This window comes from Agelaius tricolor, unplaced genomic scaffold (genome assembly GCF_023055355.1).
Source record: "Agelaius tricolor isolate 1412-34295 unplaced genomic scaffold, bAgeTri1.0.p SCAF_9, whole genome shotgun sequence".
Classification (NCBI taxonomy): Eukaryota; Metazoa; Chordata; class Aves; order Passeriformes; family Icteridae; genus Agelaius; species Agelaius tricolor.
Genome location: NW_027269269.1, coordinates 5,479,913 through 5,493,216, shown reverse-complemented (window position 1 = coordinate 5,493,216; position 13,304 = coordinate 5,479,913).

Sequence of the window (13,304 nt, the reverse complement as noted above, 5' to 3'; positions counted from 1 at the left end):
GGCTGCCACAGCCTTCTCCTTCTATTACAAACCTGCCGCCATCGCACAGCCTCCCGGCGCCACAGGCGGGCACTGCCCCGCCGCCGTGCATGCTGGGAGCTGTAGTTCCGAGCGCCGCAGGGCCGCCTCGCAGCTGGCCTGGGAACGCGGCAGATTGGGACTACCGCTCCCAAGAGCCTCCGCGGTGGGAAGGCGGTTGATGGGCGTCCACAGTGGCGGCCGTGCCCCGGTTGGTGCCGGGGCTGTCCGGGCGGGAAGCGGCGGCGGGAGCCGCTCCGGAGTTGGGGCTGTCCCGGCTCCCGAATGCGCCCCACAGCTCGGGGTGGCTCCCGGGTGCTCCCGCTGGTTCCCCTTTGCGGAAGCCTCTTGGAGCAGCGTCGCTCTGCTGCTGGGGCGAGGCTGCGGACGTCAGTGTGCTTTAGCTGCGGCTACTCACAGCCTTTTAAACTTTAAACAGCGGCGGGACGGGAGGAACGCAGAGATAAATGGGCGAAATGCACCCCCAGGCCTCCTGACATTTCGTGTTTTAGGCATGCTCTGTCTTACTGAGCTAAATTAGCGGTTTCCTCTGAACTCCAGACAGCGATAGAGCGGCTCGCTGCAGTCTTGGGGAGCGCCTCCGGCTGTGTCCTGGGGCTCCAGGGCCCTCCGTGTGGGCAGGGCCAGCACCGAGCGCTGGGCTGGATAACCCCGGGGCAGCCTCTTCGGGGGCCTTCGATTGGTCTTAATTCTCCCTCGTTCTTTCCTGTAGTCCCATAGGGCTCTTTCTGCTATCCTGCTGTGAAAAAGGCGTCTTTTATGATTGGCTTTTCGCAAATATTAAGCTGAATATTATATGTGTTATGTTAGAAAGTTATGTTGTATTAATTTTTTTAGTAGTGTATTAAATATAGTTTTAGGTTATAACAAAATGCTAAAATAGAAACTATGCTATGTAGGGATACATTTTTTTCTAAAGAAAGGACTCGCACTGAGATAGCAGTCACAGGACACCTAAATCTTTCCGAGAATTTATTGCTCCATTATCAGGAGAAACTAACTTCTTCCCGCCTTGCTCAGCCAGGATGACACCGTTAGGCTTATGAGGAAGAAGTTGATGATGATCAGACAGAATCCTGTATTTGAATGGAATTTATGCATCATGTATCAGGTGTAGGAATATGCAACAGGCTATTGCTATTAAGGGTTAATCCTCTGTTAAGGGGTGTCCTTTTTCGGGCTTATGTTGCCCAGAAAAAGGGTACCCAGACATCCGTAACTCTTTGTTTCTATAGTCTCATATTGTCCTAATTCAATTTGTCCAAATTATTATTACTCTAATTGTATTATTATTTTTATAACCATTTTATTGCTATTAAACTTTTAAAATTTTAAAAAGAAGTGATTGGCGTTTTTCACATTGTATGTATTATGTTAGAAAGTTATGTTGTATTAATCTTTTCAGTAGTGTGTTAAATATAGTTTTAGGTTATAACAAAATGTTAAAATAGAAACGATGTATGTGGGATATTTTTGTAAAGAAAGGAATGAGGTACTCACACCAGATAGCAGCCACAGGACACCTAAATCTTTCAGAGAAAGAGAATTTATTGCTCCCTTATCAGAAGAAACGAACTTCTTCCCACCTTGCTAAGCCATGATGATGCCGTCAGGATTAGGAAGAAGCTGACACTGACCAGACAGAATCCTTTGTCTGAATGGAATTTATGCATCATGTATCAGGTGTATGAATATGCAACAGGCTATTGCTTTTAAGGGTTAATCCTCTGTTAACGTGTGTCCTTTTTCGGGCTTATGTTGCCCAGAAAAGGGTACCCAGACTGTCCGTAACTCTTTGTTCTTATTGTCTCTTATTGTCCTAATTCAAATTGTCCAAATTTTTATTACTCTAATTATATTACTAATTTTATTATCATTTTATTACTATTAAACTTTTAAAATTTTAAAAACAAGTGATTGGCATTTTTCACACTGCCACCATTTTTCCTGGACTTTGGTTTAGCAAGTTACAAATATAGTGTCTACATGATTGTCCTAAGACTCAAATCTTCATTAACATTGATAGGCTAATGTGCTGGAATATAGAAGGATCTGTACTTGCGGCTTTCTAAACCACAGCATCACATTCAGCCCCTTTGACATCTTAGTAGGAAAATACTATTAGAGGGGTTTGGGGTTTTTTTCCAGTTTACCTGCACATTTATGGTCTTACAGGACTATAGATTAATGATGGTCTGTTGTTGGATGATGGAAGTTTATTTTTGGCTTCTTTTATGTGCTAAAAATATAATCCATTACTGACAGCAGTGTTGAGTTTGTGGTTTGGTCATGAAGTACAAGCTTGAGTGCTTGTGTGAAATCCTTTTGAGGCTGTTGGGACCAATATAAAATTGTAAGAATTAAAACAGGGAAAATTGTCAGCAGTTAGACTTTGCATAACTTCCTTATCAGATGCTGCAACAACACAGTATTCCAGTTATAAAAGTTTGTATTACTGGCTAATTAATCCTGAACACACAGATTAAATATAATAGTTTTAATTCAAATACAAATTCTGATTTTGAATTTGTAAATTTTGCCATTCAAAACTAGCAAAGCCAAACACTGCTAAAATTTTTAAGAAATTTCATTCTCTAGGGAAATAGGAGAAAATGGCCTACAATCCAGTGATCACATTAATCAATAGTGAGAAAGATCAGGGAGAATCTCCCTCACTCAGGAGAGAAAAGCTGCTGAGTACATGCTTTGAACAGGTTTTAACTCAAATTCTTGATCCCTGTTAGGTATTCCAAAGTTCATAGACTCATAGAATATCCTGACTTGGAAGGGACCCACAAGGACCGTCAAGTCCAGCTCCTGGACTTGGAAGGGACCTACAAGGACCGTCAAGTCCAGCTATGCACAGTGATTCAAAGGCACCTACTCCACAGCAGGTACTGTAAAGCACAGCACAGTTTTATTGGAGCCAAGAGATCATGCAGGGGTTAGCACTCCATGTGCACGTCTGACTGGGGTTCATTTTGCACATGCTTTTATACTTCACAGTTCTGGCATCCGCCCTTGTTTGTTTTCTTATCTAAAAGCTGCAGCTTTAAGGGTTGGGGTCTTACATAATGTGTGGTTTCTTTATCCTAGGGCTACAAACACAGTGCATAGCTCCTATCTAACACATTCATCACATTCACCTAACTGCTGTTATGCTTTTCTATAACTGTGCTTTATTGATTACATTCTTCTATCTATGAAAACAAACCCTATGACTTTGCATTTTTCTGACTTTTTGTGACAGCCAACATGCCTCTCCTTTCTTACCACTTTAGCCTGCTAGGGCTAGACCTCTGCTTGCAAAAGTGGTTACAGTCAGATGCAGCAGTTACACTTAAATATTTTGCTAATTCCTACCTATGCTGAAGTGCTTATGTCACTTATGTCAGTTGAGGCCTGTGTTTCAACAGGACCACCCCAAGAGTCACACCATGTGCCTGAGCACACTGTCCAAATGCTCTGTGACCATTCCCTTGGGAGCCTGTTCCAGTGCCCAGCCCTGCCCTCTGGGTGAGGAACCTTTTTCTAATGTCCAGCCTGAACCTCCCCTGACACAGCTTCAGGCCATTCCCTCAGGTCCTGTCACTGGGCATGAAAGTGAAGAGATCAGTGCTTGCCCCTCCTTTTCCCCTCACAAGTGTGATAGATGAGTAATGATTAACTCTCAATTAATGGACAAATATAATGTGTATAGGTTATAAAAAGTTTTATAGATTTTTAGTCATGTTTTACTCCCTCATGTGGTTATCAAGGGACAGCTGGAGTTGGGACATCTGGGAGGGCCAGCTTGTCACTATGGTGACTTCTGACCTCCAATCAGGATTTGAGGACAAGATCTCCACCTCTGGACAGCGAAGAAGGGGTTGATGGACAGAACTCTGGGAGGGGTTACAGGGTTAAAAAGGGAAAACCTCCATTGTGAGGGGGCTGAGCACATGGCGAGGGAAATCTTTTGCTCACGTGACCTTTTTTCTCTATTCAGTCTTCTGTTGTATTTTTGATAAGGTTTAATAAACTTTCCTAAACTATGAAAAGTAAGTAGCTATTTCTCATACAAGGAAGCTGCAGACTGCAATGGGGTCTCCCCTCAGTCTCCTCCTCTCCTGGCTGAACAGACCAAGTGACCTCAGCTGCTCCTCATAAGGCTTCCCCTCAAGGCTCTTCACCATCCCTGTGGCCCTCCTTGGATGCTCTCTAATAGTTTATTGTCTTTCCTGTATGGTGGCACCCAGAACTGCACGTGGGACTCAAGGTGAGGTCACACCATCTCAAAACAGAGCAGCACAGTCCCCCTGCCCTCAGCCAGAGAACACTGTGAGAGATAGTTTTGAAAGCTTTACTGAAATCCAGAAAAATTACATCAGCTGGCTTGCCTTGATCAACTAGGTGGGTTACCTTGTCATAAAAAGAAAATAAGTTTGCCAAGCAGGACTTTCTCCTCATGAACCCCAGCTGGCTGTGATTGATGACTGCCTTGTCCCATTTTGTGGGGGTGGGGGTGGGTGTGTATGTGAGCAGAGAGTACTTTTAGGCCAAAACCACTACTAATGCAAAAACAACCAACAAAAAACAAGAACCACAATATTTAGGTATATATTGACCTCATGTGCCCTTTGATCTGTTATCTACTTGACCTAAATGTACCTACTACCATTATCTAAAACCATTATAGAGTTGCCAGTTCCATCAGGTGTATAATGTATACAGACATGGGTAAAATTGCATCTCATAGTGTTGATTTTCCAGGTTTTACTAAAAAACCCAAATTCAAATGGATTATGATGGTCTGTCTCCTTGACTAACTACTTATTTTTTAACTAATAATTTATGTTATTCCACAGTAGCCATCTGATTTCCTTTTTCCTGCGCTGCAAAAGAAATGCATACATTGAAAATCAAATAGGCCAGAGAGTAAGAAAATAAACGTATTCCTTAAATGTAGTGTAGGAGACATGCTTGCAGTCTCAGCCTAAAATTATCTCAGGGTAATGTGTTTGGTTGGAGTTTTTTTTATCTGAAACCTTATCCTAATCATCTCCTCTCAACTTGGTCCTTGATAAATTAATCAAACCATAATCTTATATCAGATTGTCAAGTGCTGATGTCAGTGCCATTTAAACATTTCCTCTGCATTGTCACTGTCTCTTGATTTATTCTTTCTCTGCACTAAAGTAGAATTTTTCTGCAGGGTTGGTGCAAAGGTTTTATTGACCTTTTAAAGGATTTGGCACAATTTGACCAATAATTTTAGAGCCAGAATGACCTACTGGGTAATTAAGTTATTTGGGTTTAGTCTAAAGAAAATTTTCTAATAAATGTTTCCCCATTTGTACATACACAGGGCAGAAAAATGTGAATTAGGAAATGAACACAAGTACTTCAACTAGCATCTGCTTTCCCTTTTTTCCTTTTTTTTCAGTCCTTAGTGTAGGTTTCTTTATAGAAGGATAGAAGCTTAATCAGAATTTGCAGTCTATGTGGAGCTCTCATTAAGATAGAGAAAAGGCATTTTTGTTCCAAAGGGCCTCTCCAAGAGAGAGGGAAGTTTAACATCAGATGTTTTTGCAAGGCACAAGAATTGCGTTCCTCCCACAATACCTTTGAACAAGAAGTTTCTGATTTCTTCTGCCTCCTCCTGCAAGTGCAGGATGAATTTAGAGGGTCCAAGTATTCTAGAGTGTCAGCTCTGTCCAGTTATCTCACAAATAAAATTACTTGGCCTTAGGTCAGTGTGGAAAATTTGCATCATCAAGTAGCCTTTCAGAAATATAAATAGAGTAAAAGTCTTTCCCAGTGATACTGATACAAACCCTCTGGATGAGATATGGACATGGTGCACTGGGGTCCAAACATTCCTTGGTTAAACAATTTATGACTTGACTGTTTTATTTTACAAGTATGTATTCCCTTTACACTAGTTACTGTAGCATTAGCAGGGTGTCTGCATTAGCTTGGCTTGGAGCAGTAATGCAGTTTTCAGCCAAACCAAGAGCTGCCTAAGGTTGATTAAGTTCTCAGGGTAGTTTTGAAGCATACTCTCTGAATGCCTTTCAGAGAAAATTAAACTGTGCCCTGTGCTTCAAATAAGCTTAATGGGGGCATTGTTTTTGGCTTTGTTCTGTCTGAACCCACCCAGTCATGAGACCAGCTAGCTTGCACTTAAGACTTATTTACCACTGCTGGGCTCTGAAACCCTAGAAAGCCCCATGACATGCTGAGGAGCTCATATGCTATATAAAGAGGTCAGTGCTCTGTGCAGTGTGCTCATTTACACAGTGTTTATCATTCTTTTAAAATCAGCTTTTAAAATAACCTTACACTCATAAGAGTCCAGGAAAACAAATAGACATTGATGATATATTTTAATCACTTAAGCCAAATACTGACATTTTGTTGTCATAATTCCACTCCTGTTTAAATGAAACTTTCCCAGTCTCCCATATCTTAGCATAGTTTGTCACAAATGACATGCAGCCGATTTCACTCAAGTCTTTTTACAGATGATTTAGATTGACACTGCTGAGAAGAGCAGCACTCCTACTTCCATCTCTCCCCTGCCTCAGCCTCACTTCCACAGCCAGAAGTGAATTCTATCAGAAAACAGATCTGGATTAATACTGTCCTCTTGGGTCTGGGGGTTTTGTTGTAGTTGAGGCATGTGTTGTGTGTTTTCTGTATTGGGTTTAGTCTGGATCAGTTTTCCAAAGTTTTGTTTTAGATGTTGTGCTGTGGGGTTTTTGTTTTGGGGTTTGGGTTTTTTCAATATTTTCAGATTATAAATCAGTTAGTGGAAACATGAAATGCAATTTACATTCTTGAAAAAGAGTTATTTTATAATGGTTCTGTGTGAAAGGAGAACTGAAGGCGAGGTTATGGCAGTCCAATTTAAGGTAATTCCACATTACTAACAGCATGTATTAGCAGCAAGAGATTAAGAAAAGAGTTTGCACTTAGTTCAAGCCATGATTTTACTGAAAATGTAGGTCATGCTAATTTTCCACATAATTAAACAAAATTAATAAAACTGATTAAGATATGTTCCAAGTAGCTTTGAATAGCATGCTGATAAAATGGGATTTGTTTTGGAACTCCCTGGAATTGCAAGAATATGAGAGACTACTAGACTACTTAGGTGGATATTGGGAAACAAAGTTTTCTCAGACAAAAAAAAAATCTTTTTTCTTTTAACAGAACAGCAATGGCAATCTTTGCAAATTGTGTGATCTTTATTAAACTAAAATTCTTGCCTATTCAGGAGAAGAGGAAGTTGAAAGCATCCATAAAGGAAAATGGTAGAGTAGTTAATTTTGTGCTGAATAACAAAGTAAGTGCCATACTTATTTCTGAGATTTCAGAAGGAAAATACCAAGTGGTGCAAGTGTTGTAGAGTTTTGCCTTCACGCAGAGAAACAAGAACTGTAGAGATTGTATCTTGATTCAATATTTAAATTAAAATATTCCATTTACATTTTTAATGCATGTGATGCTGTAGTAGTGAAATGTTATATAAAGAAATGAAGAGCAATATTCTTTCTCCACAAAAGAACCAGGGAAGGTTTTTTTCCCCCTGGCTAAAATTGCCATGCTGTTGTGCTTCTCTCATTGTTGGAGAGGGGAAACTCTGAATAAAAAACACATTACTGAATTGGGTTTTAGTTATGTTATTGTTAATGTAAGAATTTGGAGTCTGCAGACTGTTATGTCCATCTATCGGGTAATTCTATGAAAGGCCTGGATAATTTAGTTATTGAATCAGTAAACAACATAAGCCTAAATGATGTTAGTTAATTCTTGTTACTCTGTGAGGGTCAATATGTAAAGACTGTAAGAAGTAATTTTTTCCCAGCAAACAAGTATCTTGTGTTTCAGACTGGGATTGGTAACTACACTTTTGATACTTCTGTACTTCAGCAAATCCATGGATTCATAGGATTGTTTAGGATTGAATACTGTGTGATTTTTTTAACTGAGATTTTTTTTCCTTCAATTTAAATGCTATTTCTCTCATAAATTAATCATAAGTGGGAAGAGTTAGTGAAAGCTGTTTTATTGTATTCTTACAGATAGATGCATTGAGATTCAGAATCTTAACTCTGCCAAGTCTACTGCTAAACCATATCCCTAAGTGTCACATCTGCACATCTTCTAAATACTTGCAGGGATGGTGACTCAAGCACTTCCCATGCAGTCTGCTCCAATCCTTGTTTCAGAGACTTTTATCTCAAATTTTGCTTTAGAGTCAGAACACTAAAACCATGCAGTACTTCCCTAGGGCAGATGATTTTTCTATTTTATAGCAATTTACACAATTCTTAGGATCCCTTTCATGAGATAAATCAAGTAAGAAGATCATGTAAGAAGATAGTCACAGAAGGCAGAGCATGCAGCAGGTTTCAACCATCCTTCAGTCAGCCATTCTCTTGTAATGGAAAAATAGTTGTAATTATAGTCCTTGTTGCATTATCAGGTGACATGTAATTAATGCACAGCTACTGCTGAAGGCCTTTGGATATTACAGCTGTTATTAAGAGTAACTGCCTATCCACCCTTTTGTTAAGCCTATGGCTCATTTAATCTCCCTTTCCCACATACCTCAATTCTTTTACTTTGCTGTCTAAATGTTGAAGAGGATAATCTTCATTCATGTAATTTGAGTTCCAATGACCTAACAAACAACTATGGCTTCAGAACAAAAAGAAAATCACTGTTTAAGGCAAGAATTTTGTTAAAACTGAAGGCAAAATTATGTTAAATTTGAAGAGCTTTGCCAGTAGAATGTTTCCCAATTCTGGAATTACTTTGCTTAAACTTACTCCATGAAACTCACTTTTGATGCTCTTCCTCAATTTCTATATGGCAGAAGAGTACTCCTTTCACTTTTAGATGCAGAAATAATGCATATCTATCTGGGTTCTGGTGAGTATGGAGTACATTAGCAATATTGTATAAATGTTCTAAGAAACCATAATGACTACATTGCATAAATCAGCAAAGGCATGAGGAAATGCTGTTTGTGGTAAATGCTTTTTACGACATGCAATTGTTTTGATATTAAGATTCCCAACATATTTCAGGTAGGTGAAATTTGATAAGTATCTGGTAAATAATGTTCAATCATTGATAGCTTTTACAAGAACTGAACCACAGAGACATAAAAGATTCTGGATCTCAATGCATCTATCTGTAAGAATACAACAAAACAGTTTTCACTAACTCTTCCCACTTTGATTAATTTATGAGAGAAATAGCATTTAAATTGAAGGAAAAAAAATCTCAGTTAAAAAATCACCTAATAATCAAGAAGTGGGATGTTGATCAGTTAGATTAACCTTTCATTTTGTCCCAAAGGCATTTGAGAGACAGAGACTAGTTCTTGGATCAATATTGAACTGCAGTAAGACATTGCTATGCAGCCTCTTATGTCAGCATTTTACTAGCAGTTGCCTGTAGTTCATGTAAATTAAAGAGCATTTTGCCTTTTTCCTCTTGCCTTGAGAGGACAAAATAATAGAACATTCATTACTATCATTTCATCTGTAGGTTTCACTTTATAAATAAGACTTCTACTGTATGTTTTAGGATCATGTGGTGCACTGAAACATTTAATAAGAAATTTATTATCTTCTTTATGTTATTTCATCAATGCATTAAAGCTGGCCATGTGAATCAACACAATGTTGTTCTCTTTCAATCTGATTTATATTCCATTTTATTTTAGGGAGGTTATTTTACTGTCTCTTAACTCTGCTTGAGGTACTTTGCAAGTAGCCCAGGATGAGGGCAGAATAATATCCAACTGTTAAATACTGTTTTCCTATTCTAGCTGCAATAATATATTCCATGGATATTGCACTAACAAAGGTTAAAGTTTTATTTCAGTGTGGAATTAAATGATCCATTTTCAGTATTTGTTGCTTTATGCTCTTTCTGCAATTTTGCAATAGCTTTCAGTTTAAAGGTGAGCAAAGCAGAAAGTATTTTACTCCAAGTTAAAAATGCACCTGGATGAGGGACATGGTGATGAGGCACTATAAAAATGGTGATGGAGTTCTATCAAGTTAGATGTCACCAAACTGAAATAGAGTACATAGTTTCCAAAAAGTTGTTATCTAGAAAAGAGGACCTGTGGTGGATAACTTTTCTATATTGCTTGTGAACCCTGTGCTACACACCAGTTCTGAACATACTTACTAGATAAATTGACAGGATACTCTGCATAACTGGCAAATTCACAGGCTGTAAGTTTAAAACAAATTATTTATTGGAATCTTATTATTTGAGTAACACTTGTGGGGGGAATTTGGTTCTTCCATCAGGAAGACCAGTTGCTCTCTAAATGGTGATGCTGTAATCATTGTGAGGGCATCTTCAGCTGGATCAAAGGAGAATCAGGGAACTGTTATAATCATCCTCCAGCTGACCCTAACAAATACTCCACCATATATGTAATAAATTTCTCTTTATTAATCTTCACCCATATGCAAAAATATATCTGAGCTGTTGTAACTACATGCATAGACTGTTCTGTGTACCCTTTTCTTTCCTGCATATGCTAGAACAGTTTCCAGAGATTATTTAAAATTACCAATCCATGTACAGCTTGGTCTCCTCCTTTGCCTACAGCATAAACTGCTCAGGGGAGTTCCTTGGGCTGCCTGGATTGACAGAGCAAGAAGTCAGCCAGCATATCTAGACAGGTAACACCTGGCTGAAGCACAGCTGGTCTGCCTAGGGCAGTCTCCAAGGAACTCCCCCTAAGCTCCTGTGTCAGTTCCTTAATTTTTAAGCTGGGTAGGAGTTCAGTCAGTCAGAAGTTACTGAGCAGTTACTGTGCTGCAAGTCAGTCCATTGCCTCATCTTTTTAGAAACTAGTGAGGAAGTGCTCAGCCTGCTGGGGAGGCCTGGCAGCTGCTCTGGGCAGGCAGGACCCAGACAGGAAGGTCAGAGCAGGTGGCTGTCACTGCTGGTGAGAGCAGCCACCGTCAGTCTCTTTGGCCTCCTCGTGGTGGCTCGTCTGCAGGTCCAGATCAAACCAGGAACCTGAGTCCATGAGGATGTGGGACAGAACCAGGGAGGTGCAAGGCTGGATGCACACATATTGGCAACATGGTTCAGCTGAGAGACCGTGGGTAAGTGCCCAGGCTCAAAGGCACGTGAGCAAAGGAGAAATAGGAATTTTCAGTCTTCTCACAGCTGTGCTGACAAGGCTGGCACTCAGCCCAAGCCATCAGGCCCTCTGGAGAGGTCACAGTCAGAACTCTAACAGCTACATCATTCTTGTAAGTACAGAGCAAACAGAAATTTCCCTCTTTTAATGCAATTACAATATAAACTCCATAGATCCTGCCAGAGGATTTATTTTTGGCAAAGGATATCTGGAAGTCTTGCCTTGCTGACAATCAAATAAAACCATTCCAGCCTACAATTGGAATGGAAGTGGTACAAGAGAGCAATGACACAGAGTCATTGTCATTTTACATTTACAATGTCATTTACAGTATGCAAGTAAGAATTTATTTTTCTGTTTGTATATTGACTTGCCCCTTGAGTTTCATAAATGCTTATCAGAACTCTTTTTTGAGTACTTGTTTGAAGCTAACATAATAAAAAGTAATTTGTCATTTGTTTGCGGATGTTACCAAATTAGTGGTTACCATGTGACATCTGTGTAGCATCTGATAACAGATTTCCTACAGGCATAATTACCAACAGCAGTTGCAATCCTGCCACAGTATGTTTCAAGAGAAGCAAAGGAAGTACTTGTACATAAATCATCAAATGGTCTTTAAATAATTCAAATATGAGATTCTAAAGAAAGACCTTGTAAAGCTTAGAGAGCTATTCTGAACTCATGATCCCACAGATAGCCTACAGCTCAGCAGTGCACAACACAGAAATGAAGTGTTATCTTTGTGTTCTGAACCTCACAAATAAATGTGGGCTATTGATATAGGGTTCGTTTCAATCATTCTTCCCAAGTGTACATTTCAAAAAATAGCTTTTTAATCTTTCATAACTTTTTATTTAGCCTACCCATTACCAAATGCAAATCTTTCAAATCCTGTAAAAACTGGTCTTCAGGACAGACTGGGAAATGCATTCCCTCTGGAAAGTGGGAAATGTTTATTTTATGGCAAGGATAATAGGCTTTGTAGCCCAGGTAGAGTATGCTATTTATTGTCCTTTTCCACAACTCAGCCCTGAAAAAATAATCTATTTGTTAAGCTATTTTTTAGTAAAAATGCTATTTAGTATTCAGTTAAATAAAAATTTTTTTAAAAGGGGGATGTAAAATACAAAGCTGTGTTTCGTGTCAGGTACAAACAGGTGATGTGTGTATTTATGAATGCGAAATGTGTGGACCCCGACAATGGGAGAGTTGTGAATTCTAATAATAACAGATGAAAATAAAGCATGGAAAAAGGCCTTTGACCCTATCTTTTTTTGCAATTAACCCTGGTTGATTTAGGAGCATTGGAATTAAGGTGTTAAGGATATTGCTTTTTGCTTGCATTTAATCCATAAAGAGCTTTGCAATAATAACCTTTTGAAGTATAATTTTAGAATATTACTTGTATCCTTGAAACTATAGCTTTAGAATATATATATACTAATATACTATATATATATATATATATATATATATATATATATATATAACTATAGCTTTAGAATATATATATAGGAAATATGCTTATCTCATGCCTTATGGAAGCAGAGAAAAACAGTTTGAGAAAGGAAGATGACCATCACCTCAAGGATTTATGGTTTTGACCAAGGGAAGCTGGACATCACTGTTGTTGGATTTATAGTCTCTGCAATTAAAAGGTGGACCCACATCTGGGGAGCTGGACTCCACCAGATGGGATTCGTCTTTCTTCTTTCGGAAACTGGACCATCACCATCTGGGATCCTCCTTTTAGATACATCCTGCAAAACTAAGATCACAATAATGTATAGAATTGTGATGTAATAATTTGGAATAAAAATTGCTGATGAGTAAAAAAATTAGAAATAGAAACTGCTGAAAAAAGCTGATGAGTACCCCTATAAATACCTGTAACCCTCAATTATAGGTGTGCAGATGGAGGGAAAACTTCCCCCACTGTACGCAGCGCTGTATTGCTCATACTTTACCATATTAAATAATAAATTGATTGCTGCTTGAATATTGGCCTAGTCAAGCTTCTTATTCATAACAGGGATGCAATTCAATCTCTAAATGAAGACAAGTTCTGAAACTGAGAAGAAATAGTTTT